Source organism: Giraffa tippelskirchi, chromosome 10 (assembly GCF_054371585.1).
Source record: "Giraffa tippelskirchi isolate mGirTip1 chromosome 10, T2T-mGirTip1v1.2.pri, whole genome shotgun sequence".
NCBI classification, from domain to species: Eukaryota; Metazoa; Chordata; class Mammalia; order Artiodactyla; family Giraffidae; genus Giraffa; species Giraffa tippelskirchi.
The window spans coordinates 34,924,877-34,951,695 of record NC_137284.1 but is presented as its reverse complement, the minus strand read 5'-3'; the positions used below and the strand labels follow the sequence as shown (position 1 = coordinate 34,951,695).

Genomic DNA, 26,819 nt, shown 5'->3' with positions numbered 1-26,819 from the left:
ACAAATAAACTATGAGAACATATTGTAAAACACAGGGAATATAGCCAATATTTTATAATAACTATAGATGGAGCATGCCTTAAAAATTGTGAATCACTAGGCTGTACACCTGAAACACATAATATTGTACATCAACCATACTTCAATAAAAAAATTTTTAAGTCACTGTCTGTAGTGATTTCAATAAGAAATATCAACACTAGAGGTATAAAGTATATTCCTAGCCACATCCTCAAATGTCTTAAAGAGGCACTCACAACAAAAGTTTCCCAGCAAGATGAGATGTTAATATTATTGAACCAGGGTTAAATACAATTGAAGCCCAGGGCTTCTACAGTTTGTCTTTCTCTAGCTGTCTGAACCTTTGAAGTATTTTGGTATCATTAATTTGATGGATAAAGTCACAGACTGGGTAGAACAAAATATCCTCTGTCCCTTATCATGACTAAATCAGAGCTACTACCTTGGTGTCCTGGAGATTTAAAATGCTCTGAATTAAGAGGAAATGTTATTGCCAGAGTTACTCCTTCACTGATTGAGAACACAGAGTGCTTCTAAATGAGCACACCTGGGTTCACACAAGTACTCAGAACTCTTGAATCCACAGGTGCCAAGGGCAGTCGTATAGATATTTCCAAGAGGAGGACAATAGAGCTTCAGACAGTTCAAAGTTCAAATCCTAAATACTTCCTGGCTAGGATGACCTTGGGAATTGACCATTTATGAGCCCCCATTTCTCTGTCAGTATAAATTAGGTCTATAAAAGATACTTTGTAAGGTAGTTGTGAGAATTAAATGAGAAAGCAAATATAAAAGGGGCTTACCAAATGATACCTTTCTGAGAGAATCTGTGGAGTCCAAAGGGACCTTCAAAAAAAGGCAACCTCTTCACACTCTAAAATATTTATTATTATAGAGTCACTGGTCCTAGGGGAACTAGCATCTTGACAGTAAAAAAATAAAAAATACCCTAGTTTGGTTCCTTTGCACCAGGCTGGGTTGGACTTTTAGCATGTCTGCAAAGGAGTCAATTGTTTTGATCAAAGAATAGGTAAAAGGTATTTTTCTGGGAATGTGTGATCACTACTCTTTGATTTGGTCAGAAAGGTTAGGATAGACTTGAAGATATTTCTTTGGTTCCTACCATGTGCAAGGCATGAGTAAGAAAATTATGACGCAGTGATTATAAGCATGGACACTGGTACCAGACAGCTTGGGCTTCGCCTCTTCCTAACTGTGGGACCAGTGGGATGTTAGTTTCCTCAGCTTAAAACAGAGTTATGATAGTACCTGTGAAAATTAAATGTACTTTCACACTATTGTGAAAATTAAATTAGGTCATGTTTGTAAGGGCTTCCCTGGTGGCTCAATTGGTAAAGAATCCACTTGCAATGTGGGAGACCTGGGTTTGATCCCTGGGTTTGTAAAGTGCTTTTAATAGAGTGCTTGGCACATGGTATGTGCTATGTGTTTAATAAATTCATTTTGACTATGTTTAGTGTTTACTTCATCTACTGAAGTCTTGGTTTTTTCTACTGGATTATAAATCCCCATGGAATGAATGAATTTGGAAAGGAAATTCACGTTTCCCTTTGTGTCAGAGTGTCCCTACACCTACCCTGTGTTAGATTGTCTGTTACATGCTTTACATACATTTAATTCCCACCTTTTGAGATAAACATCATCATTTTTTTTTATAGATGAGGAAGCCAAAGCTCAGAGAGGATGGTGAATTACCTGTGGCTGTACAGTATTGAAGACAGAATTCCAATCTAGTCTAATGACACACCCCATAATCACACACTTTAATAATTATGAGGCTGTGGGAGTGGGAGGGAATTCAGAGCTTGTTGTGGGATTACATCCTGCTGTGATCAGTTGCCTTCTAAAGTGGTTAGTATGTTTCTGAAATAATACAAGGATGTATTGTCAATATTGGGCTTCCTTGGTGGCTCAGCAGTAAAGAATACCTGCAATGCAGGAGACGTGGGTTCAATCCCTAGGTCAGGAAGATCCCCTGGAGGAGGGCATGGCAACCCACTCCAGTATTCTTGCCTGGAGAATCCCATGGACAGAGGAGCCTGGCAGGCCACAAAGAGTTGGACATGACTTGAAGCGACTGAACACACAGGTACACACATTGTCAATATAATGCCTATGAGTCATAGGCACAAAAGCATTCATCCTGCTTTCCCAAAGCAAACACAAATTTCTGTCAGAGCAAAATAAACAATTATTAATGATTATATTTTCAGAAGGGGAGGGTGAAGGAGTGGAAGGGATGAAAGGGGGAGGACAGGAAAGGGGGATATTTTGCTGACTAACAAATGCTGTAAACAACTTTATAAGACTGATGAACATGAACATGCAGTAAGCATCATAAGAAACAGAATTAGCTTCAGCCTGGAGGAAAGAAAAGGCTAGCAGACAAACTTGTCACAAGCCACCAGGAAGCACCATGTGAACAGACTGAGCCACAGTCAAGCATAGGAGGCATCCTGAGTACCGGTGTTTTAGGCCAGGTATATACTAAACAAGAAGCAAGAGTGAAGAGAAGACTGGGAACCACTGTCATTGTTGCTGACCTTCAGGTAAGGCTGACAAGTCAGTGGCTTTTGGAGTTGGATTTTGAAAAATGTTCAGATCACTTGCGAAAGATTGTTCCGTAAGACATGGAGTATAATGAGAAGGAGAAAGGGGATGGAAAGACAGATGTGAAAGAGGCAGGAGGAAAGGAAAAGAGGAAAGAGGGTCCAGGATCAGTAGAGAAAAATATTAAAAGTCCAGATAAAATCACACGATCAGTCAGATATTTTAATTTAGCACCTACTATGTGTAGAACACTGAAACTCTATGCTGAGGATACAACAGAATAATAACAGATGCTACCATTCTTTGAATATTTACAGAATGCGAGGTACTGTGGCAACAGGTAACATACTATTTTTTGTTTCCATCTTAACAACAGCTCTCTGAGGTGAGGATTCTAGACTTGAGAGGTTAATCACAGCTGGTTAGTGACCACCAGGGATTCCCAAACCATGTCTAGCAGAGTTATGATAGTGTACTTTCCTTTTTCTCGCTCCTCATCTTCCCTTTAATTTTCATAGGATTTTAAGAAATGTATTTGTGTATATCGTTAACTATAAAAGACACATATTTATTGTAGGAAAACGAAAACACTCTTAATAAGATAAAAAAGCAATATTTTTTTTTCAAATCTATGTAATTTTAAAGTAGTACAAGAAAGAACATCCTGAAAATGATTGCTAAAGTGTGTATGTAAGTTTCTGTTCTTGCAATCATATCAACACTGAGTGGCATTCTTTTAAAAGATACCCATCCGATAAAGGGAAAGAGAAGCTCATTGTTATTTTAATCTACATTTCTCTATTACTACTGAAGCTTTATTGTTTTTCATGTTTTTGGCCTTGAACTCTTTTTATTTTGTGTGTCATACACTGGTCTTTTTTCTTTATTTTCTTTGGGAAAGTCTGCTTCTAACTGATTTGAAAAATTATATCAAGAATATTAACTTTGTTGTACTTGGCAAACATTTTCCCTAGTTTCTCTTGTTTTGATTATAGGATGTTTCGACATAAAGATTTTTTCATTCTTGGGTAATCAAATTTATTGCACAATTCCTTTTTTCTTTTATGTTCTTTTGCTTTCTTTCCTTTTAAGCTCTTTATATGTTTCCTTTTATGTTCTTTTGCTTTCTTTTGTTTGGAAAGACCTTCTTTATCCTAAGGATGGCTTTGTTATCTTCTAATGGGCTGGGTTTTGAAGGAGGCAAGGGATGTGGATTGACCCAGAGGAAGACAAGGAAGGGATTTAGGGACTCAAAGCAAATGCAGCGATGGAGTTGGCGCTGCCAGAAGCAGGGACTGGCAAATAGAAATTGGATTGCATCAGTCTAAAGACAGCAGACATGGAGAAAAATAACTATAAGTTTGAGACCTTGAAGGCTGGGCTATGAAGCTTGATATTGATTTGTTAAACAGGAAAGAGACTCACACCAACTTCTCTCAAAAGGGAATCCCACATGGGAAGAGGGCACTATATAATGTAAATTTACTAGAAGTTGCATAGATGCAGGGACCCAGAAGAGCTAGGATGCTGTTGCTGCAATCCAGGCCCTAGGTGATGACATACTAAATTGGCATGACTGGCTGAAGAGGTGGAATAGAAGAGGCAGGTCCAGGAAATGTTTCCACAGGGAAAACAAAACAAAGAAACAGCAACAAGAACAAACCCAGGAGTTTGTGACTTAATAAGTACAAGAGGAGGAGACATACAAAAGATAGAGGTTAAACCGTCTCCTGTGTCTGGAGAAAGAGGTAAGGTTTCTGTTTCAATGACAGTTTTCAATGACAGCAGGGAGATTTGGAAGGATAAACTGATTTTGGGGGCAGCACAAAAGGGGAAACCTAAGCTTAGTGTTGGCATGCTCTAATTTCTGGGTGCTGATGGAATATTTCTACGATCCCATGGATCAGAGGAGAGAGCGAGAGCAGCTCACTGGCGAAAGGAAGGAAGTTTGAGATTAGTAAGAGAACTGAAAGACTTGATTCTGTCTTCCCCAACATATGACTGGGAGCAGGGTTTGGTCTTGAAGGAAAATCAACCAGCTTGCTGTCTCCTTAGGCATATTTGGGCAATGACTAATTAATGATCACGGAGCCTAAATGGTGTAATTTTGCGAAATGACAGCTTTTATGTTGGTGTCGATGGTTGGGGTGAGACCCTCTAAGTAGGGATGCCAGATGAAATAATAGATCCCAGTTACATTTGAATTTAAGATGAACAGTAAAAAAAAAAAAAATAGGGTAAGTATGACTCAAATGTTGTATGGGATCCCTTGACATTAAAAAAATTATACACTGTTTATCTGAAATTCATTTTTAACTTGGTGTCATGTATTTTTCTTTACTGGTGGCTCAGTCAGTAAAGAATCTGCCTGCAGTGCAGGAGACCGCCTGCATATACACACTACTTTATATAAAGTATATAAACAATAAGGACCTATTTATAGCACAGGGAACTACTGATTAGTTACTCAATATCTTATAATAACCTATAAAGGAAAAGAATCTGAAAAAGAATATATATATTCCTTTTCAGATGTATCTAGGCTTCCTAGATGGTTCAGTGGTAAAGAATCCTCCTGCCAAGCAGGAGACTCGAGTTGAAATGTGGTTTCAATTCCTGGGTTGGGAAGATCCCCTGAATGAAATGGCAACCCACTCCAGTATTCTTGTCTGGAAAATCCTATGGACAGAGGAGCCTGGTGGGCTACAGTTCATGAGGTCAATAAAGAGTCAGACATGACCTAGCAACTAAACAACAGCTACATGTATTTTTCTTTGCTTAACGTGGAAACCCTACCTATAGGGGGAGATTTTCCAAGAAGACGGCAGTTCGTACTAACAGTTGGTGACAGTTGAGAAACAGAAAACATAGCAGGAAATTTCATCTTCCTAAAGATGAGAAGATGCAAATGAAGCAGGAGGAAGAGATAATAAATGCAGAGTGAATGAATTAATCAATTTGTGTTTCCTGAGCAACTACTCTGCACTGTGCTAGGTACTTTGGGGGCTTCACTCAAGGAGATTATAATGACTGTTAAGTTGATTCCTATAGTCGGTCATTTAAGAAGCATGTACTGAGAACCTATTGTGTGCTGGTTTCAGGCCTTGGCACTAAGCTCTCAGATGAAGAAGATCATGTTGGAGGTCACAACCATAGGGGAGACTAGAATAACTCAAGAAATATCATTTGGAGACTGGTTCAAGAGGAAATCTAATTGGGAACTAAAACTGTGGCTCATGAGAGCAAAAATGTGAGCTAAGAAGTGATATTTCTTCTATCTTCATAGCTTTGCTTAGTTCTGAGAAGCAGCCATAGTTCAAAGGAAGTAGTGACCTGCTGAAGGTGGTATTGATGAAAGGATAGGACCTTGAAGCCAAGCCTTGAGTCACTTTACAGCTCTGTGTATGACACCACACTGTAAGAAAAAGCTCATGAAACATACCAACTGTTTCTAACATTCTAACATGAAGATGAAAAAAGTCTGAAGATGAAAAGTCACCATAAGAATATTCTGAAGACAAAGTGCTGAGCGATAATATTCTTCCTCCAAGTTTCTGGATCCTTTGTAAGAGGTATTTCTTTTGTGAGAAAGTTGAGAGTGCAGATGAGTTTTTCTGATGGGGGTGAACTATGGTGAAGAGTTCCTTGCTAAACAGATCTGGGGAGGCTCATGTGGAACTTCCTACGTCACAGCTCCCCTTCATGTCCCCTTCCACCCCATCCATGGCTCAGAAGCCAATACAGGAGTGGCTGTGAAGTCATGAGATCTCTGCAGCCCATGTGATGGGCACCTTACATACAGCGCCATGTTCCCTTTTTTAGAGCACCTCTGGTACAGGGCCACAGACAAAAGCACTTGTTAGTGTTTTTAAGCGGAGAAGGCAATGGCACCCCACTCCAGTACTCTTGCCTGGAAAATCTCATGGATGGAGGAGCCGGGTAGGCTGCAGTCCATGGGGTCGCTAGGAGTCAGACACGACTTAGCGACTTCATTTTCACTTTTCCCTTTCATGCACTGGAGAAGGCAATGGCAACCCACTCCAGTATTCTTGCCTGGAGAATCCCAGGGATGGGGGAGCCTGGTGGGCTGCCGTCTATGGGGTCGCACAGAGTCGGACACAACTGTAGCGACTTAGCAGCAGCAGCTGCAGTGTTTTTAAGAGAACTTCACAGTTTATAAAGGGCTATAATCCACATATTTCTCTCATTACTCAGAAAAATCCTGGGAATTACTTTCAGATGGGGAACCTAAATCTCAGAGATGACAGGTGATTAGTCCAAGTTCACCCTCCCTAAAAAGGTTGGTGTTGGGATTTGGGACCTAGATTCTTCTAACCCTAAATCTCACAGTTAATCACATTGTGGTTGCCTGTCTTCTAGGCAATTCTTTGTAAACATAACAAGTAAAATCCTGTTTCTGAGGACCATCTTCTGAGTACTTGAGCTTTTGGATATGAGAACTTATTATTAAGGGATTTGGCCTCAACTCTTGCCCTTCTTTCTTTGATAACAGAAACTACCATTTACTGGGCACATTCTGTGATCTATGCATCACTGAAGCAAGTAAGTTCTTTAAAATTTAACAATTGATTACTCAGGCTTTAACCATACTCCTTTCCAAAACAACATGAGTCCTGTTCATCCCCCAAAATGTTACAATCTTTCAAGTACCTACTTTTAAAAATATTTATTTATTTATTTGGCTGTGCCAGCTCTTAGTTGCAGCACACAGGATTTTTGGTTGTGGCATGAGAACTCTTAGTTGCAGCATGCTAATGTAGGATCTAACTCTCTGACCGGGGATCAAACCCAGGCTCCCTGCATTGTGAGTGTGGGGTCTTAGCCACTGGGCCAGAAGGTAAGTCCCATCAAGTGAAGTGAAAGTCTCTCAATTGTGTCCGACTCTTTGCCACCCCATGGACTATACAGTGGAATTCTACAGGCCAGAATACTGGAGTAGGTAGCCTTTCCCTTCTCCAGCAGATCTTCCCAAGCCAGGGATCAAACCCAGGTCTCCCACATTGCAGGCAGATTCTTTACCAGCAGAGCCACAAAGGAAGTTCAAGAATACTGGAGTGGGTAGCCTATCCCTTCTCCAGTGGATCTTCCCGACCCAGGAATCAAACCAGGGTCTCCTGCATTGCAGGCGGATTCTTTACCAACTGAGCAATGAGGGAGGCCCAGTCCCATCAAGAGTCTACTTTTAATAAAGACTCTCCTGTTTCCATGTGCTCAGTCACACAGTCCTGTCTGGCTCTTTGGGATCCCATGGACTGTAGCCCCCCTGGCTCCTCTGTCCATGGAATCGTCCAGGCAAGAATACTGGAGTGGGCTGCCATTTCCTACTCCAGGGGGTTTTCCCAACCCAGGGGTTGAACCTGTCTCTTGCGTCTTTACCACTGCACCTCTTGAGAGGCCCTTAAAGGCTTTACTACAGTTTCTCAATTAGATGTAGTTGGCCCAGATTTGGACTTCGTGTGACATTTGCAGGATTGACATCTCCAGGAATGGTCAAGTGTTTTATTGAAGGCATGCATCCCCTTCTCTTTCAGTGAGGAGGGGTCCTGTGTTGATTTTCCTGAAGCTTTAATGTGAGGAAGTCACAATGAAGAGACAGGGTGGGTGGATCAGGAATGGGAGCTGCATGCCAGCCCCTGATGGGAAAAATTCAGAACAGGGCCTCTGTGTGCTCACTGCTTCACTTAGTTGATTCGCAAATATTTGCTAAGCACATACAACACCCACATGCTAGCTGTTTGGGGATCTGGCCATATCCTCTAGCACATGGGAGTAGACAGACAGGTTGATAGGTCATTTTGGTTTCCACACAAAATGCCTGCAGAGTATAAAAGATCAGTGCTTGACTTTAAGTTCTAATCACAGATCTTGATCTACAGGTTGGGGTACATGGCTTTTATTTATTCATTTTTTTTAAAGCTTTTACTATTTGCCTGGTGATATGCTATATATTTTGATATTTACCATACAAGATTCTGTTTCCTTGACTGTAAAATAGAGACAATAATGATCAAGCTGCCTTGTAGGGCTATATTAAGTGAGATGATGAAAATAATGGCTACAATGTGTTGAGACTGAGCCTTATGCCAGGCACCACTGTAAGCAGAGTGGTGCTTACGGAGGAGCCAGGGGGGCTACAGTTCATGGGGTCGCAAAGAGTCAGACAGGACTGTGTAACTGAGGACAGGAAACAGGAGCGTCTTTATTAAAAGTAGACTCTCGATGGGACTGGGCCTCCCTCCTAGCTCAGTTGGTAAAGAATCCACCTGCAGTGAAGGAGACCCTAGTTAGATTCCTGGGTCAGGAAGATCTGCTGGAGAAAGGATAGGCTACCCACTATTGTAAATAATTACAATAATTATTTAACTCAATCCTTACAAAACTCAAGAGGTGGATACCTTTTTTTAAAAACTGAAGTATAGTTGATTATGATGTTGTGTTAGTTTCAGGTGTACAACAAAATGATTCAGATATATATATATATAAATATATATATTGCTAAGTTCACTAGCAACTTCAGTTTAGTCGCTAAGTCATGTCCGACTCTCTGTGGCACCATGAACTGTATAGCCTGCCAAGCTCCTCTGTCCATGGAATTCTCCAGGCAAGAATATTGGAGTGGGTTGCCATTTCCTTCTTCAGGGAATCTTCCCGTCCCAGGGATCGAACCTGCATCTCCTGCACTGACAGGCAGATTCTTTACCACTGAGCCACCTGGGAAGCTCATATATATAAGAACTATAGGTTATTATAAGATATTGAATATCTTGGATCCCTATGCTATAAATAGGTCCTTGTTGTTATATATTTATATAAAGTAGTATGTATATGTTAATCCCAAACTCCTAATTTATTCTTATTCCCTCCTACCTCCAACTCGTCTATCCCATTTGGTTACCATAAGTTTGTCTTCTATGTTTGTGAGTCTATTTGTTTTGTAAATAAGTTCCTTTTTTTTTAGATTGTACATATAAGTAATATCATACAGTATCTGTCTTTCTCTGTCTGATTTACTTGACTTAGTATGACAATCTCTAGGTCCATCCATGTTGCTGCAAATGACATTATTTCATTCTTTTTTGTGGCTGAGTAATATTCCATTGTACATATATACCATATCTTCTTTACCCACTCATTTGTCAATGGACATTTAGGTTGCTTCTATGTCTTGAGTATTGAAAATAGTGTTGCTATGAGGTGGATGCTCTTATTAACTACATTTCACAGATAAGCACATTAAGGCTCAGATTGATGAAGTAAATTGCCCAATCTCACAAGGAAAATAAATGACAGAGTTTGGACTCTAACCTATGTTAGTCAGAGATTAAAGATATGTGCTCAGTTAGTGATCCATGGTGCCCTCATAATAAAAGTGTAAGAAGATTCTAATTCATGGTTTGGCAACGGCTGTTCTCTGTTGTTTGTTTCTAATCTATTTTGCAACACTAGAAACACTTTTAAAACCAAAATTAAAAATTTCCTCTGCTCAACAGCATTGGGCCAGTTTAGTCTTGATCAAACAAACAGAAAACAAGACCATCCCTTTGGAGCTTGGAAGATAAAGTGAAAACATTTCCTTTTTGCCTTAATTAATTCTTTTATCTGGTTAAAAATAGTCTTTGGTGACCTTTGGGAGCAACCTTGAAGGAGAAAAAATCACCAAAGGGCAACATACAGCCTGAACTGAAAGTGAGAAAGGTGGAGAGTAGGGAGGGAATTGTTGTTTATTAAACTCCTCCATATGCCAGTCATCTTAAGTATGTTATTCAACTCATTTTGCTCTATAAGCCTGGAAAATGTCAAAGTGTTAGTTTCTCAGTCATGTCTGACTCTTTGCGACCCCATGGGCAGCAGCCCACCAGGCTCTTCTGTCCATGGAATTTTCCAGGAAATGCTGGAGTGGGCTGCCAGTCCCTTCTCCAGGATATCTTCCTGACCCAAGGATCAAATCCATGTCTCTTGCTCCTCCTGCATTGCAAGAGGATTCTTTGCCATCTGAGACACCAGGGAAGCCCAATAAGACTTACTTAGCATTTAAAGTACACCTGGAAGTGTGCTGATGATGATTTATCAAATTCTTGCCACAACATTGCAAAATGAGGACACAGAACCTCAAAGAACTTAAGCAATTTGCCCAAGGTCACATGTCTGGTTGTTGACAGAAACTAGTTTCAAACTCTGGTCTGCCTGCTTTCAGTCTGCTTTTTTAATACGTTTCTGCTTTGCCCAGATGATGCTGGTAAAGGAATTCTCTGAGAGTCTAAGTTGATAAGCCTAAGTTTTAAGTTCTAATTGATAAACCCAAACCACATCCCACCCCCTGACCCTTGTTCACCACTGGTTGACTCACACCTTCAGAAAAGATGGGAAATTAGCAGAGACCAATAAAAAATTTCTATAAAAATTTTCTTTATAGATTCAATAAACTAAGCATTGCTTTAAGCACTGTTTTGGAAAACGTCTAGTAACTTTCAGTTTGGCTCTAAACAAATGCCTTTTAGGAGTTGCTGATTGCTCTGGAAAGAATAAATATCAGTTTTCCAGAGTCTGGGAGCTTTGCAGCAAGTGTAGTGCTGTTACATCTGAGAGGCAGGTCACTTGAGCTGTAGGGTCAGAAATCCTCTGACATGGGGCAGAACTCTTTGGGCACAAATAGGCCTGGGGCCAACTACTTCTGCTCTGAGCCGTCCAAATGGAGCTAGAAACAAGAGGCGTCCAGTGAAATGTTTCACAGGATAATCCAACAGGGCTAGTCTCACACTTGCCTCTGTCAGCTATGTGGGGAGGCACATGTTTTTAGAATGTTTTGAACTATTCTCTTATGCACTAGAAAACCAAACATCAAAGAAAACAGCTTGCTGCTGAGTTATGTGGCTACAGTGTTTACCATCACAATTCCATTTTTTCCCTTTTAAATTGTTTTGTACAATGAAGACAGAAATTAAAATAGACTACCTTGGGAGTTCTCTGGTGGTTCAGTGGTTAGGACTCGGTATTTTCATTGCCGTGGCCCAGGTTCAATCCCTGGTCAGGAACTAAGATCCTGCAAACTACATGGTGATCCCATAAGCTGTGTGGTGCAGCCCCAATAAATTAAAAACTAAAAATAAAATAGTCTACTTTTTTGAAAAGATGGCAGTTTCTAGCATTTACATCTCATAAATATCCAATTGCTAAAAGAAAATCATCTATTGATGTCACCAAATTTTATTGAGCACTTACCACGTATCGGCCATCGTGACAGAAGCCAATGATAAACTGATGAACGGCTCCTGCCTTTCAAGAACTTTCCATCTAGTGGAAAAACAGCACAGACATGTGGAGTCACACTCAGAATAAAATGAGGTATTTTTCACAATTGAGTTAGTTCCAAGGCAGGCTGCAGTGACCGTGCCATGGAGGGCCAGGTTCAATATCCCTTCTGCTTCTTAATGACACAGACACCTTGCCCAGACATTCCATCTCATCCATCACTAGTTTAACCCTCTGTTAGAGATCAAGAGTGCCATCTCATAGGACTGTTTTGAAATGCAGCACAGTACTAGACTCACATATCATCAAGGAGATCTGCCAGATCTATTTATTTATTTAGTGTCTAAAGATTTATTTATTTAGTGTTTTGGCTGCTGTGGGTCTTTGTTGCTGCATATGGGCTTTCTCTAGTTGCAGTGAGCAGGGGTTACTCTTTGTTGCAGTGCGTGGACTTTTCATTGTGGTGGCTTCGCTTGTTGCAAAGCGGAGGCCCTAGGAGCAGGGGCTGCAGTGCTTACAGCACTGAGGCTCAGTAGTTGTGGTGCTCTGACTCAGTTGCTCCACAGCATGTGGGATCATCCTGAACCGAGGATCGAACTGTTGTCCCTTGCATTGCAAGGTGAATTCTTAACTACTGGACTACCAGAGAAGCCCTGTTTGTTTGTGTTTTGTTTTTGAAAGATAGTATATGCGCCTGGTGAAAAAAAAAAATCAAACAGTACTGAAGAGTATAAAGTGTAAGTCTCTCCGAGTTCATTTCCTTGGAGGGTACTACTCTTTTCAATCCTTTGTAATGTTACTCCAGAGATGTTTTAATACTTAATATACATGTGTATATATATATAGATATATCTTTAAATTTTTATACAAATGATAGCATCCTATGTATACTGCTCTGAATTTTGTTTTTTAACTTACTTTAGGGATTTTAAAATAACATTGCACAGAGATTACATCTTTTTGGCTCTGAAGAATTACATTTTGTGGATATGCTGCAATTTACATAATCATCACCCTGTTGATAGACATTTTGGTTATTCTCCATCTTTTGCTGTTCTAATGCTGCAATGAATATTCTTCATATATATCCTTGTACATACATATCTGTAGGATAAATGGGATGCTAGGTCAAAAGTTATGGTCTGGTCATTTTTGATAGATATTGTCAAATTATTCTCCAAAAAATTGCACCAATTTACACACTCATCAACAATGTATGAGAGGGACCTCCCTGGTCTAAGACTCCATGCTCCCAATGCAGGGGGCCAAGGTTCAATCCCTGTTCAGAGAACTAGATTCCACATGCTGCATCAAAGATGAAAAGATCTCATGTGCCACAACTAAGACCCAGTGCAGCCAAATAAACAAATAAGCATTAAAAAAAAAAGTTAAAAGGAGATGCCAGGTGGCATTAAAAAAAAAAATGTATGAGGACTTCCCTGGCAGTCCAGTGGTTAAGAACCCACCTGCCAATGCAGGGGACGTGAGTTCCATCCTTGGTCTGAGAAGATCCCACATGTTGCAGGGCAGCTAAGCCTGTGTGCCACAACTATTTTTTTTTTTTATAACTATTGAGCCCACACGCTCTAGGGCCTACACTCTTCAACAAGAGAAGCCGTCACAGTGAGAAGCCCTTGCACCACAACTAGAGAGTAGCCCCAACTTCCACAACTAGAGACAGCCTGTGCACGGCTATGAAGAACCAGCTCAGTCAAAATTAAATAAATAAATAACAAAATTTTTAAATGTATGAGAATAGTTCCCCATACCCTAGCCAAAATCATGTATTATCAAGCTTTTTAATGTTTGCCAAGCTGATGAAAAATATCTCACTTAGTTTTAATTTTTCAATCTTTCACTTTAAGTGAAACTGAACATCTATATGTATGTTCAAAAGCCACTTTTTGTTCAGAAAGTTTGCCATAACCTAATGCAAAAACAGGAGGTTGAAGAAGCTAATGGAAGAGAGTGGATAACATAGAACACCCTGTTTGATTATCGAGGATGAAAGATCTTGCACAGACAAGATCTGTGTAATAAAAGTTGGTCACTAAAAGTACTTCGGCAAGAGAAGTTGACTCATAGTCAAAAATGTGTTTTGAGAATCCCTAGACAGTGTGGATGATGTATTGGAAGTGCCAATGGAACCAGAGGGAGGGAAATAAATTAGTTAACAAGTTGTAGAAAATAGTATCCTGAACTAAAGCATTACTACAAAGAATGGAGATGGTGAAACCAATTTGAAAAGCATTTCAGAAGCAGAAGCAGAATCAAAAAAAAAAAAAAACCTAGGTGACCCAGTGTCAGATATGGAAGAAGAGAGAATTTAGGCAAATGAATGGATTGCAAAGAAAGGGAACACATGGTGGAAGGTTGGCCTCTAACATTACTAAATACCTACCAAATTAGGGTTTTTGTTAGTTGGTTATATATATATATATATATACACACACACACACATATATATATACGAACATTGAACAATGACAGTAATACACACACATTGCATTGATTTAATTTTATAATAATCTTATTAGGGAAATACTAAAATCCATCTAAATATTAAAAACCAAATTAGAAAAGTAACCTGTGCAAAATAAAAAAACTATTGAATTGTCCTGATTCATATCAGAATTCGAAGTCTGACACATCTGACTGCAAAACTGATGCTCTTTACACTATTCCAAGTTACATGGGCTTAAAGAACAGATTTATGAAGAAAAAAATTATCTTACGTCACTCAAGGAAGCAAACTGCCCACAATATTTGCAAAGCACCAGAAATTATTCCCTGAGCTGCCATATCATCAGTTTAGTTTAAATACAACAGTTCTCTGAGGAACCCATTATAATTATTATAATTCACAGCTGTCTTCATTCTGAACTGAGTAAGATCATACTCTTTACAGAAAAAAATCCTCTTCCCTTCCCTCTTGTCACTTCTCTGCAACTCATTTGGGAAAACATGTTGAATTGCATTAAGACTTAGATACTGCATGCTGCTTCTGCTACCACTGGTGCCAAGTCGCTTCAGTCATGTCCGATCTGTGCGACCCCATAGACCACAGCCCACCAGGCTCCTCTGTCCCTAGGATTCTCCAGGCAAGAATACTGGAGTGGGTTGCCATTTCCTTCTCCAGTGCATGCATGCATGCTAAGGTACTTCAGTTGTGTCCAACTCTGTGTGACCCCAAGGACAGCAGCCCACCACGGTCCTCCGTCCACGGGGTTCTCCAGGCAAGAACCCTGGAGTGGGTGGCCATTTCCTTTTCCAAAGATATTGTGTCAGTTCAGTTCAGTCGCTCAGTCATGTCCGACTCTTTGCGACCCCATGAATTGCAGCATGCCAGGCCTCCCTATCCATCACCAACTCCCGGAGTTTACCCAAACCCATGTCCATCGAGTCGGTGATGTCATCCAACCATCTCATCCTCTGTCGTCTCCTTCTCCTCCTGCCCCCAGTCCTTCCCAGCATTAGGGTCTTTTCCAATGAGTCAACTCTTCGCATGAGGTGGCCAAAGTATTGGAATTTCAGCTTCAACGTCAGTCCTTCCAATGAACACCCAGGACTGATCTCCTTTAGGATGGACTGGTTGGATCTTCTTGCAGTCCAAGGGACTCTCAAGAGTCTTCTCCAATACCACAGTTCAAAAGCATCAATTCTTCGGTCCTCAGCTTTCTTCACCGTCCAACTCTCACATCCATACATGACCACTGGAAAAACCATAGCCTTGACTAGACGGAACTTTGTTGGCAAAGGAATGTCTCTGCTTTTAAATATGCTATCTAGGTTGGTCATAACCTTCCTTCCAAGGAGTAAGCGTCTTTTGATTTCATGGCTGCAATCACCATCAGCAGTGATTTTGGAGCACAAAAAAATAAAGTCTGACACTGTTTCCACTGTTTCCCCATCTATTTCCCATGAAGTGATGGGACCAGATGCCATGATCTTAGTTTTCTGAATGTTGAGCTTTAAGCCAACTTTTTCACTCTCCTCTGTCACTTTCATCAAGAGGCTCTTTAGTTCTTCTTCGTTTTCTGCCATAAGGGTGGTGTCATCTGCATATCTGAGGTTATTGATATTTCTCCTGGCAATCTTGATTCCAGCTTGTGTTTCTTCCAGCCCAGCGTTTCTCATGATGTACTCTGCATAGAAGTTAAATAAGCAGGGTGACAATATACAGCCTTGACGTACTCCTTTTCCTATTTGGAACCAGTCTGTTCCATGTCCAGTTCTAACTGTTGCTTCCTGACCTGCATACAGGTTTCTCAAGAGACAGGTCAGATGGTCTGGTATTCCCATCACTTTCAGAATTTTCCACAGTTTATTGTGATCTACACAGTCAAAGGCTTTGGCATAGTCAGTACAGCAGAAATAGATGTTTTTCTAGAACTCTCTTGCTTTTTCAATGATCCAGCGGATGTTGGCAATTTGAACTCTGGTTCCTCTGCCTTTTCTAAAACCAGCTTGAACATCTGGAAGTTCACGGTTCACGTATTGCCGAAGCCTGGCTTGGAGAATTTTGAGCATTACTTAACTAGCGTGTGAGATGAGTGCTATTGTGCGGTAGTTTGAGCATTCTTTGGCATTGCCTTTCTTTGGGATTGGAATGAAAACTGACATTTTCCAGTCCCGTGGCCACTGCTGAGTTTTCCAGATTTGCTGGCATATTGAGTGCAGCACTTTCACAGCATCATCTTTTAGGATTTGAAATAGCTCAACTGGAATTCCATCACCTCCACTAGCTTTGTTCGTAGTGATGCTTTCTAAGGCCCACTTGACTTCACATTCCAGGATGTCTGGCTCTAGGGGAGTGAGCACACCGTCGTGATTATCTGGGTTGTGAAGATCTTTTCTGTACAGTTCTTCTGTGTATTCTTGCCACCTCTTCTTAAAGATACTGTGTAGTCATATTCAAATGTTACATGAAAATGCCTGGCCAATAAGATACCATCTTCTTTAAATATAATGACTGTTAACTTGGATGGGGATTGTGAACACATAATTAACTTTGGAAGAGTAATGAGCTATTGGAGAAAGAAATTCTTATTATTTTGGACTGTATAGTATATATAGTATCCATAAAAGCAGATTCTATATCATTGCTTATCTTGGAGAAATCATATATTTATATTTCACCTAACACTAATCAACTTGCTAGCTTCCTTCTATATGCATTATTATTTTATTTTGTCTTTTCATTAGGTAAATGCTTTCATCACTCAGTGTTTGCTAGCCTGGCAAGGTAATCGACCACATAGCTCTTTAGTCTGTTGTTCCCAAAGCTAACTATTCACTTTATATACTAAGTCCTTAATAAAGATAGTTAAAAGTAAACATTAAAAGTCAAAACAAAAGTAAACATTAAGTCAAAACAAAAAATATGAATATATAAGTATAAATAATTCCCCAGCTATTGAATTATGGAGTAAAGGTAAAGAAATGACATAATAACTTCAGGAAAATAACACAAAAGTACAAGTTCCAAGTTTCCCAAATTTGTACCAGGATAAAGAGAGAACTTGGAGTCAAATTAGGTTAAAAAAGAAAAGAAACAAAGAAAGAGAGGATAAGAAACCCCAAGAGGTTATAATTAGCTTACAAACATCTGAGGAGTGAGCAACATAGGAAAAGAGATCAGCCTTGCTCTAGAAAAGGATTTAGACAGGAAACTAGATGGCAAAGTCTGCCAGGAAAGAGACTGTCTAAAAAGAGCGTTGTTCTTTCTCCGAGAGACAGCTCCCCAGAGAGGAGATGAATCTTGATTATTCAGGTTTCTAAGGACCCTACTTAGTACCTGACAAAGAGGAGGGATGTTGAGTAAATTGAGTAAATGGAATGGGCTCCATGGGAGGCAGTGAGTTCTCCATCACTGGAAGTGGCTAGGAAGTTGGAGTGAATCCAAGAAAAGATAGGATTAGAGTACACTCTTGATTATATCTGTGGTCCTTTCTAACTAACTATGATTCTTATATTCTAAGATTTCCAAGATGTTTGCAGATCTTTAACATAATAAGGTCAGCTTGTTCTCTGTCACATACTTGCCGCATAGCTTCAAAATGTATTTCCAGTCTATTGACTTCCATCCATCTCTGCTGCCTCTCTCTTAGCCAAACCACAATCTTTTCATATCTGAACTACTGTATTGGACTCTGAAAAGGTTTGCTTGGTTCTACATTTGCAGACAATGTAATCTTTAATACTGTAATCAGAGGGACTTCCCTGGTGGTCCAATGGTTAAGAATCCACCTTCTAAGGCTGAAGACTTGGGCTCAATCCCTGGTCAGGGAAATAAGACCCAACATGCCTCGGGGAAACTAAGCCCTTGAGCTCTAGAGCTTGTGCTCCATAACTAGAGAAGCCCCTGCATGCTGCAACTAGAGAAAGCCTGTGTTCCACAGTGAAGACCCAGTGCAGCCAAATAAATAAATAAGTAAAATATATCATTAACAATTGTAATCAGATAAGATAGCCCTGCTGCTTGTAATCTCTTAGTGGAAAAATATGAGAAATGAACAGTAGAAAGGAGAAAATAAACTGTATGTTGTTTAGAGATGATATAATTGCTTACCTGGGGAAAAACAAGAGAATCTTGGAGATGTATGAAATATAAGGAGAATCTCTTTCTTATAGACAGGAAGAGAATTTAGTTCAGTGATGGGATTACAAAATTAATTCAGAGAAAAACCATTATGCAAACTTCAGGCAAACAATAACCAGTTGAAAATACAATGTAGTAATATCTTCATTAGTAATATAAAAAAAAAGACAAATGTCTAGGAATAAATTATGAGAGATGCACAAGCTCTGTATTATAATACTAAGGAACACAAAAGATTTGAACAATTAGAAAGGCAGGCCCTGTCTGTAGTCTGCCAGACTCCTTCTGTCCATGGGATTTCCCAGGCAAGAATACTGGAGTGGGTTGCCATTTGCTTCTCCAGGGGATCTTCCTGACCCAGGGACTGAACCCTTGTCTCCTGCATTGGCAGGCGGACTCGACCACTGAGCCACCAGGGAAGCCCATTCATGAGTGTGAAGATTCAGCAATAGAAAGAGAATCTATCATTAAAGCTCTCCTAGTAAAAATCCTGATGGATTCTTCTTTTGGAAATAGATAAGCTGATTCTCAAATTCATATAATTAAAAAGAAGAGTAATAAATACTCTAAAAATAAAAGTCCCACCAGATATTAAAGCATTTTAAAGTTGCAATAACTAAGACAGAAAGAGATCAGTGAACAGAGGAAAAAAATATTAAAAAATACAATCAAGTACATGTAGAAATTATTATACAAGTCTCATTACAAATTTGGAGAAGGCAATGGCACCCCACTCCAGTACTCTTGCCTGGGAAACCCCATGGACGGAGGAGCCTGGTAGGCTGCAGCCCATGGGGTCGCGAAGAGTCAGACACGACTGAGCGACTTCACTTTCACTTTTCACTTTCATGCACTAGAGAAGGAAATGGCAACCCACTCCAATATGCTTGCCTGGAGAATCCCAGAGACGAAGGAGCCTGGTGGGCTGCCGTCTATGGGGTCGCACAGAGTCGGACACGACTGAAGCAACTTAGCAGTAGCTTAGCATTACAAATTATTAGGGAAAAATGGTTTACTCAATAACTGCTAAATAAAAATCAGGATATCCATCTGGGGAAAAAATTAGCTAGGTGCCACACCTCTTACCATATACCAAAAATAAATTCCAGATAAATCAAAGATTTAATTATTATTTTAAAATTACTAACAGAAATATGGAGGTATTTTGTAAGTTTCAGAGTAAAGAAAAGGAATAAACAAACTGTCGTTATTCACACACCATATGGTTATATACATAGAAAATTCAAAAGAGCTTACAGATAAATTACTAGAATTCAAAAGCAACTTTAAGAAGGTTGCTGAAAAAAAAAAAAAAGGTTGCCGAATATACAAATCAGCTGTACTTCTCTGTATTGGCAACAAACAGGAATTAAAATTTCTCAAGTTTCAAGTACTTAGAAATAAATTCATTCCAAAAAATGAGCAAGATCTTTATGTAGGAAAATGTAAACTTTACTGAGAAAAATTAAAGGAGAACTAAAAAAAAAAAAGATATACTATATTCATGGGTTGGAAGATTCAGTTATATAGATGTGAATTCTGTTATTTATAGATGCAGTGCAGTTCCAACCCAGGTCCCAGGATGACTTTTATTCTGTTTTGTTTATGAAACTCCATAAGCTAATCTAAAATTTATAGGGACATGGAATATCCAATCATAGCCAAGACACTTTCGAAAAAGAACAAGGTAGGAGTAATTGCTTCATAAGATATCAAGATTTATTACAAAGCTATAGTAATTAAGTCAGTATGGTAATGGTGCAAGAAAAGAAAATAGACCAATGCAATAGAACATGAAGCACAGGAATAATGAACTATCACACTAACACCTGAAATATTGTAGAGGTGGAACTTCAAAACAGAGAGGAAAGCGTGCATGCATGCTAAGTTGCTTCAGTTGTGTCTGACTCTGCAACCCCATAGAATGTAGCCCCGCCAGGCTCCTCTGTCCATGAAATTCTTTAGGCAAGAACACTGGAGTGGGTTGACATTTTCTCCTCCAGGGGATCTTCCCAACAGTTAGGAAAGGATGGTCTTTTAATAAATAGTACTGGGTTATTAGATATCCATATACTTAAAAAGGAAAGACAATACACAAAACTCAACACCAGGCAAATTATCACCCTAAATGTGGAAAAGTGGAACAATACAACTTCTAGGATATTTCTCTGGGGCATATCTACCTTAAGATAGATAAAAAGTTCCTAAACAGAATCTTAAACAGTATAATAACAGAAAGATCAGTTTACTACATTAAATGAAGAACTTCTATTCATCTAGAGACAGCATTAAGAAAATGAAAAGGCAAAGCACAGACTGAGAGAAGACATATAAAACATATAATCTACAAGGACTTACATCTAGCACATAGGAAAAACACCTACAAATCAATAGAAGTCAAACAATTCAAATGTATAGATGGGCAAACATCTTCAAAGTCTTGTTACAAAAGACAATATCCAAATGGCCAAAGAACATCAGTACTCAGGGAAATGTTAATTACACAATGATATACCACAACATACCCAATAAGATGGCAAGCGTTGAAAAAGAAGGAAAAGGATGTGGAGCAACACCTTTTCATGCATTGCAGATGAGAATGTAAATTGGTTCAACCAACGGGGAAACTCTTTGGTATTAGCTATGAAAGTTGCATATATATATACCTATGACCCCACAATTCTACTCCTGGGAATATACACAACAGAAATACATTTACGCATGCACCAAGAGACATATACAAGCATATTCCTAGCAGCACACAGCATTCATTATTTGTAAGAGTTAAAAAGTGGAAACATGATCATAAACAGTATAATGAACAATAAACGGTGGCATGCTTTTTTAACAGAATATTATACAATGAAGAAATAAACCCACAACATGAGTTAAAGATGTTAGAATTGAAAAATATTTCTATATGTATTATCCCATTCTTAAAGCTCAAAAACCAGAAAAAATGAAACTATGGTGTTTAGGAATTCACTATTATGCAGTAAAGGGCTTCCCCGGTGGCTCAGTGGTAAAGAATCCACCTGCCAATGCAAGAGATACTGGTTCAATCTTTGGGAAAAGAAAGATCCCCTGGAGAAGAAAATGGCAACCTACTCCAGTATTCTTGCCTGGGAAAACCCATGGACAGAGGAGCCTGGCAGGTCCATGGGGTTGCAAAAGAGTGAGACATGATTTAGCAACTAAACAACAACAACATTATGCAGTAAAACTATAAAGAAAAGCAAGAAGTTATTACTATGAAAATTCAGGATGATGGTTACCTTTTGATGGGAGGGAGGGAGCCCAAGGGGGCTGTGGGGATTCAGGCAGTGTACCAGTTCTTGATGGTGGTGGTGGTTACATAACTGTTGGCTTTGTGATCATTCATTGAAGTTACATGTTTTGTTTTGTGGACTTTTCTATAGGTGCATTATATTTCACAGTTTGGAAAAAAAAAGGTTTAAAGAAACCCCTCTCTCTAGAGAGAAAGCAAATATGTCAAAATGTCAACAATTGTTACAACTAGATGAAGAATATTGTTTAATTCTTTCAACTTTTGTGTGAATGAACACTTTTTAAAAGTTGGAGGAAAAACTCTCTTTTGACCTAACTTCTCCTGTGGCTCCTACCTAATTTCATCCCTTCCTTAAGGCAAAACTCCTTAAAAGAGTTGTCTGTTTTCAGGGTATCCAGTTTCTTTCCTCTAATGCTCTCTGAACATACTCCTATCAGTGGTTTGCTTCCACTATAGCAGTGAAACTGTTCTTTCAAGGTCACCTATGAGCTCCATGTTGCTAAATCCAGTGTTTGTGTCTCAGTTCTTATATCTTTATTTACTAACTGCAGTATTTTACATTGTTGATCTCTCTCCACCTTGAAATATTTCCCAGCTTCCAAGACAATTGCCTGATTTTTCTCTAACTATTCCAGATGCTTCTTGATGTTCTCCTTTCCCGGTGTTCTTCATCTTCCCTGACCTCTAAATACTGGGCTTTGCCCCTGGACAAGCACATGGACATTTCAAATCTTTACTTAAATGTCATTTTTTAAGTGTGACCTTATCTGTTCACTGTTATCTAAAATTGCAACCCTATGCATAACTCCTTTTCTTAGTTTCTTAAAATACTCTTAGCACTACCTAAAAGTGCTATCTATTTTACTTATTTATTTTGTTTACTCCCTGTCTCCACCACTAGAATGTAACTTTCAGGAGTTACTTTCAATGTTGCATGTCCAGAGCCTAAAAGAGTGCCTGGCACATGTTAGGCACTATTTAATCTAACAATATATTATTTTTTTTATTTTTATTTTTTTATAAATTTATTTATTTTAGTTGGGGGCTAATTACTTTACAATATTGTAATAGTTTTTGCCATACATTGACATGAATCAGCCATGGGTTTACATGTGTTCCCCTTATTAAAAAGCAGAGACATTACTTTGCTGACAAAGGTCTATACAGTCAAAGATATGTTTTTTCCAGTGGTCATGTATGGATGTGAGAGTTGGAACATAAAGAAAACTGAGCGCCGAAGAATTGATGTTTTTGAACTGTAGTATTAGAGAAGACACTTGAGAGTCCCCTGGACTGCAAGGAGATCCAACCAGTCAATCCTCAAGGAAATCAATCATGAATATTCATTGGAAGGACTGATGCTGAAGCTGAAGCTCCAATACTTTGGCCACCTGATGCGAAGAGCTGACTCATTCATTCCCAGACCCTGATGCTGGGAAAGACTGAAGGCAGGAGGAGAAGGGGATGACAGAGGGCAAGCTGATTGGATGGCATCACTCAATGGATATGAGTTTGAACAAGCTCCTGGAGATGGTGGTGGACAGGGAAGCCTGGCGTTCTGCAGTCCATGGGGTCACAAAAAGTTGGACACAACTGATCGACTGAGCAACAACACATTAGGCACTCAGTGATTGTTGAATAGTTACTGAAGTACAGTTAAAGCAAAATCCATAGTTCTAGCTTAAAAAATCCAGGTTAATTTGTCTTCATTTCATACTCCTTTAATTTCTCTAAATACATCAAGCCCTTCCCCCTCTCTAAGACCTTTACACTTACTGTTCCCTCTGCTGAGAAAGCTTCTTCCTACATTTTCTCATATTGGCAGCTTGGGGCTCAATGAAATATTTCCTCCATAGAAAAGCCCAGGCTTCCCAGGTGGCACTGGTGGTAAAGAACCTGCCTGCCATTGCAGGAGACATAAGAGATGTGGGTTCGATCCCTGGGTTGGGAAGATCCCCTGGAGAAGGGCACGTCAACCCACTCCAGTATTCTTGCCTGGAGGATCCCATGGACAGAGGAGCCTGGTGGGCTACAGTCCATAGAGTCACAAAGAGTTGGACATGATTGAAGCCACTTAGCATGCATGCGAAAAAGCCCACTTTAACCACTCAGTTTGCCCCTTCTACTTATTTACACTTTTATATATTCCTTGTTTAGTTCTTTTGCAGTGCTTATTTACTAGAATTTTCTTGTTAATTTTTTTGATGACATGATTTTTGGTTTTTTTGGGGGGTGTCTACCCTGGTAGAATATAAGCTTTGTGAGGGTCAGGGTCTAGTCTGTCCACCTTTCTCATCAATATAACCCCAAGATCTAGCACAGGCCTGGCCCAGAGTTGGTGGTCAATAATGTCTAGTGATTGAATGAATAAACAATGAAGTAGATAAACAAAAACAACTTATTCAGTGTTTAGAGCAGGGTTCAAATAGAAGCCATCCCATCACTGTCCAGGAGAGGACAAAGGATATTTGTTTGGATGCAGCAAGAGCCCAAGATGACATCCTCAGCATTCTTTTAGAGTCAACAACCTTCCAAGATCCTTTCCCCTCTGAATAGTCTGACCAGTTACTGAGGGATAAAGAGCAAATGTGGAAATAGCCCACCTGCACCAAATAGGCTCCTTTCGATGTGTTAATCAGAGATGGCCTGAAATGCTTGGTTATGGACAATTAAGGATGGCTAGCCTTTGAGACCCAGTAGTTCGTGCTTGAAACAATGATGCTTGTGTGGGAAGAGAAGTGGGGAGTGTGGCTTTCTGGTTGGGGGCAAAGTACACTATGTGTCCCACCTACTTCTCCATTTATTTTATTATTATTATATGTTGCAGATCAGTTTTACACCAAATTAAAGTCAAGGGAAAAAGAAATCACAACAGAGAAAATTACAATTTGGAGTGGAGAAGTTGGTGGGGCAGAGGGGGATCAATTTCAAGAGAAGGAGGAGCCATGAAAGGGCGAGCATGTCATTTACATGACACCATTGAATCTTCATAATAACCTTTCTTTAGTATATTTATTTTTAATTGGAGGATAATTGCTTTACAATATTGTGTTGGTTTCTGCTGTACATCAACTATAATAACCTTTCATGGTATGTATATAGTTCCCATTTAACAGATGAAGAAACGGGGGGTTTAGAGATATGATGAATTTGTTCCAGTTCACATGGAAAGTAAACAGCATGTTGATTGAAACCTCGATCCCTCTGATGTCAAACTGATACATTTGCCACCTAACTGGCAGTGTGCCACCTCTTCCTCCAAATGAACAGTCTGGGACCCCCAGAGATTTGTATCTGAGATAGTCGGCCTAGAGTTCCCTCTACGAAGCTATTTCATGTTCTATTTCTCTCCATTCTCACTGACTAGCATAGTGCCTGGTACATGGCTGGCTGTTCAATAAATGTACATTGCTGCTGCTGCTGCTGCTGCTAAGTCATGTCAGTCGTGTCCGATTCTGTGTGACCCCATAGACGGCAGCCCACCAGGCTCCTCCGTCCCTGGGATTCTCCAGGCAAGAATACTGGAGTGGGTTGCCATTTCCTCCTCCAGTGCGTGAAAGTGAAGTCGCTCAGTCGTGTCCAACTCTTCGCGACCCCATGGGCTGCAGCCTACCAGGCTCCTCCATCCATGGGGTTTCCCAGGCAAGAGTACTGGAGTGGGGTGCCATTGAGTAAAAAATAAAAGAATGAACAAATGGGCAAAGGAGATGTCTTAAACAATATAGCTTCCCTTTGAATCACATGTTGAGAAACAAAAACACTTGGTTTCTAGGGGTCTTCCTCCCCTCTGCAGCTCTTTAGGGAAAGGATGTCTCTTCAAGAACAGCACAAAGGACCTGACTAAAAGAGGCTGCAGTTAATCTGGTGTTGTGCTTCCTCTGCCTTGATCTGGGCAATATTCTAGCTGTAAAGCCTGTAGGATTACCTTCTGGTGGAAGGGGTGGGGGGCGCATGTGCGCCCCCCGCTCAGTCATATCTAACTCCTTGCGACTCCATGGACACTAGTCCTCCAGGCTCCTCTGTCCTTGGAGTTTTCCAGGCAAGAATACTGGAGTGGGTTGCCATTTCCTATTCCAGAAGATCTTCCGAACCCAGGGATCTCTTGCGTCTCCGGCATTGGCAGGTGGGTGCTTTACCACCTGCCACCTGGGAAGTAGCTGCCAATAACAATAAATGCCAACAACATTTATTGAGCATATACTATGTGCTAGGCACTGTGCTAAGCCCTTTCCATGTTTTGCCTTATTTAATCCTAAAAAGTCTGAGAAAGAGAGGTAAATATATTATCTCATGTCACAGGTAAGAGGAAGAAGACTTTGGCTTGATTATGAAAGTAAACTACCGGAGGGGAAGGGATAAATTAGGAGGTTGGGTTTAACATACACACTGCTGCTGCTGCTGCTAAGTCTCTTCAGTCGTGTCCGACCCTGTGCGACCCCATAGACGGCAGCCCACCAGGCTCCGCCATCCCTGGGATTCTCCAGGCAAGAATACTGGAGTGGGCTGCCATTTCCTTCTCCAGTGCATGAAAGGGAAAGGGAAAGTGAAGTCGCTCAGTCATGTCCGACTCTTAGCGACCCCATGGACTGTAGCCTACCAGGCTCCTCCGTCCATGGGATTTTCCAAGCAAGAGTACTGGAGTGGGGTGCCATTGCCTTCTCCGGTCACACAGTACTATACATATAATAGATAAGCAACAAGGACTTATTGTATAGTACAAGGAACTATTTCAATATTTTGTAATAACCTATAATGGAAAAAAATCCCCAAACAGGATACACACACACACACACACACACACACACACACACATGAATCACTGTGCTGCACACTTGTAACTAACACAAAGTTGTAAAAATCAACTACATTTAAATTGAAAAAAAAAATCAACGGCCAATTTGTGAAACAAGACTCATAAAGTCCCTACTTCTCTCTCTCTGTTCTTTCTTTCCCTTTCCTTCTAAGATATAAAAATATAATGCCTTCAGAAACTCAACTGTTTGAGAATAGAAGGATCAGGAAAAGATTTGCCCAATCAAAAAACTCAACAATCTGTAAGACATTGTA

At 39.9% G+C, this 26,819-nt stretch overlaps 1 protein-coding gene and 1 non-coding gene across 3 annotated transcripts in view; one reads left to right on the top strand and one right to left on the bottom strand.

Moving 5' to 3' along the window:
• Positions 1–26,819, bottom strand: part of PCF11 (PCF11 cleavage and polyadenylation factor subunit) — a 103,153-nt gene that overhangs the window by 48,212 nt on the left and 28,122 nt on the right. The window lies entirely within an intron of this gene.
• TRNAE-UUC (transfer RNA glutamic acid (anticodon UUC)) lies at positions 11,574–11,646 on the top strand. Its single transcript has one exon. It is a non-coding gene; the product is annotated as a tRNA-Glu (tRNA).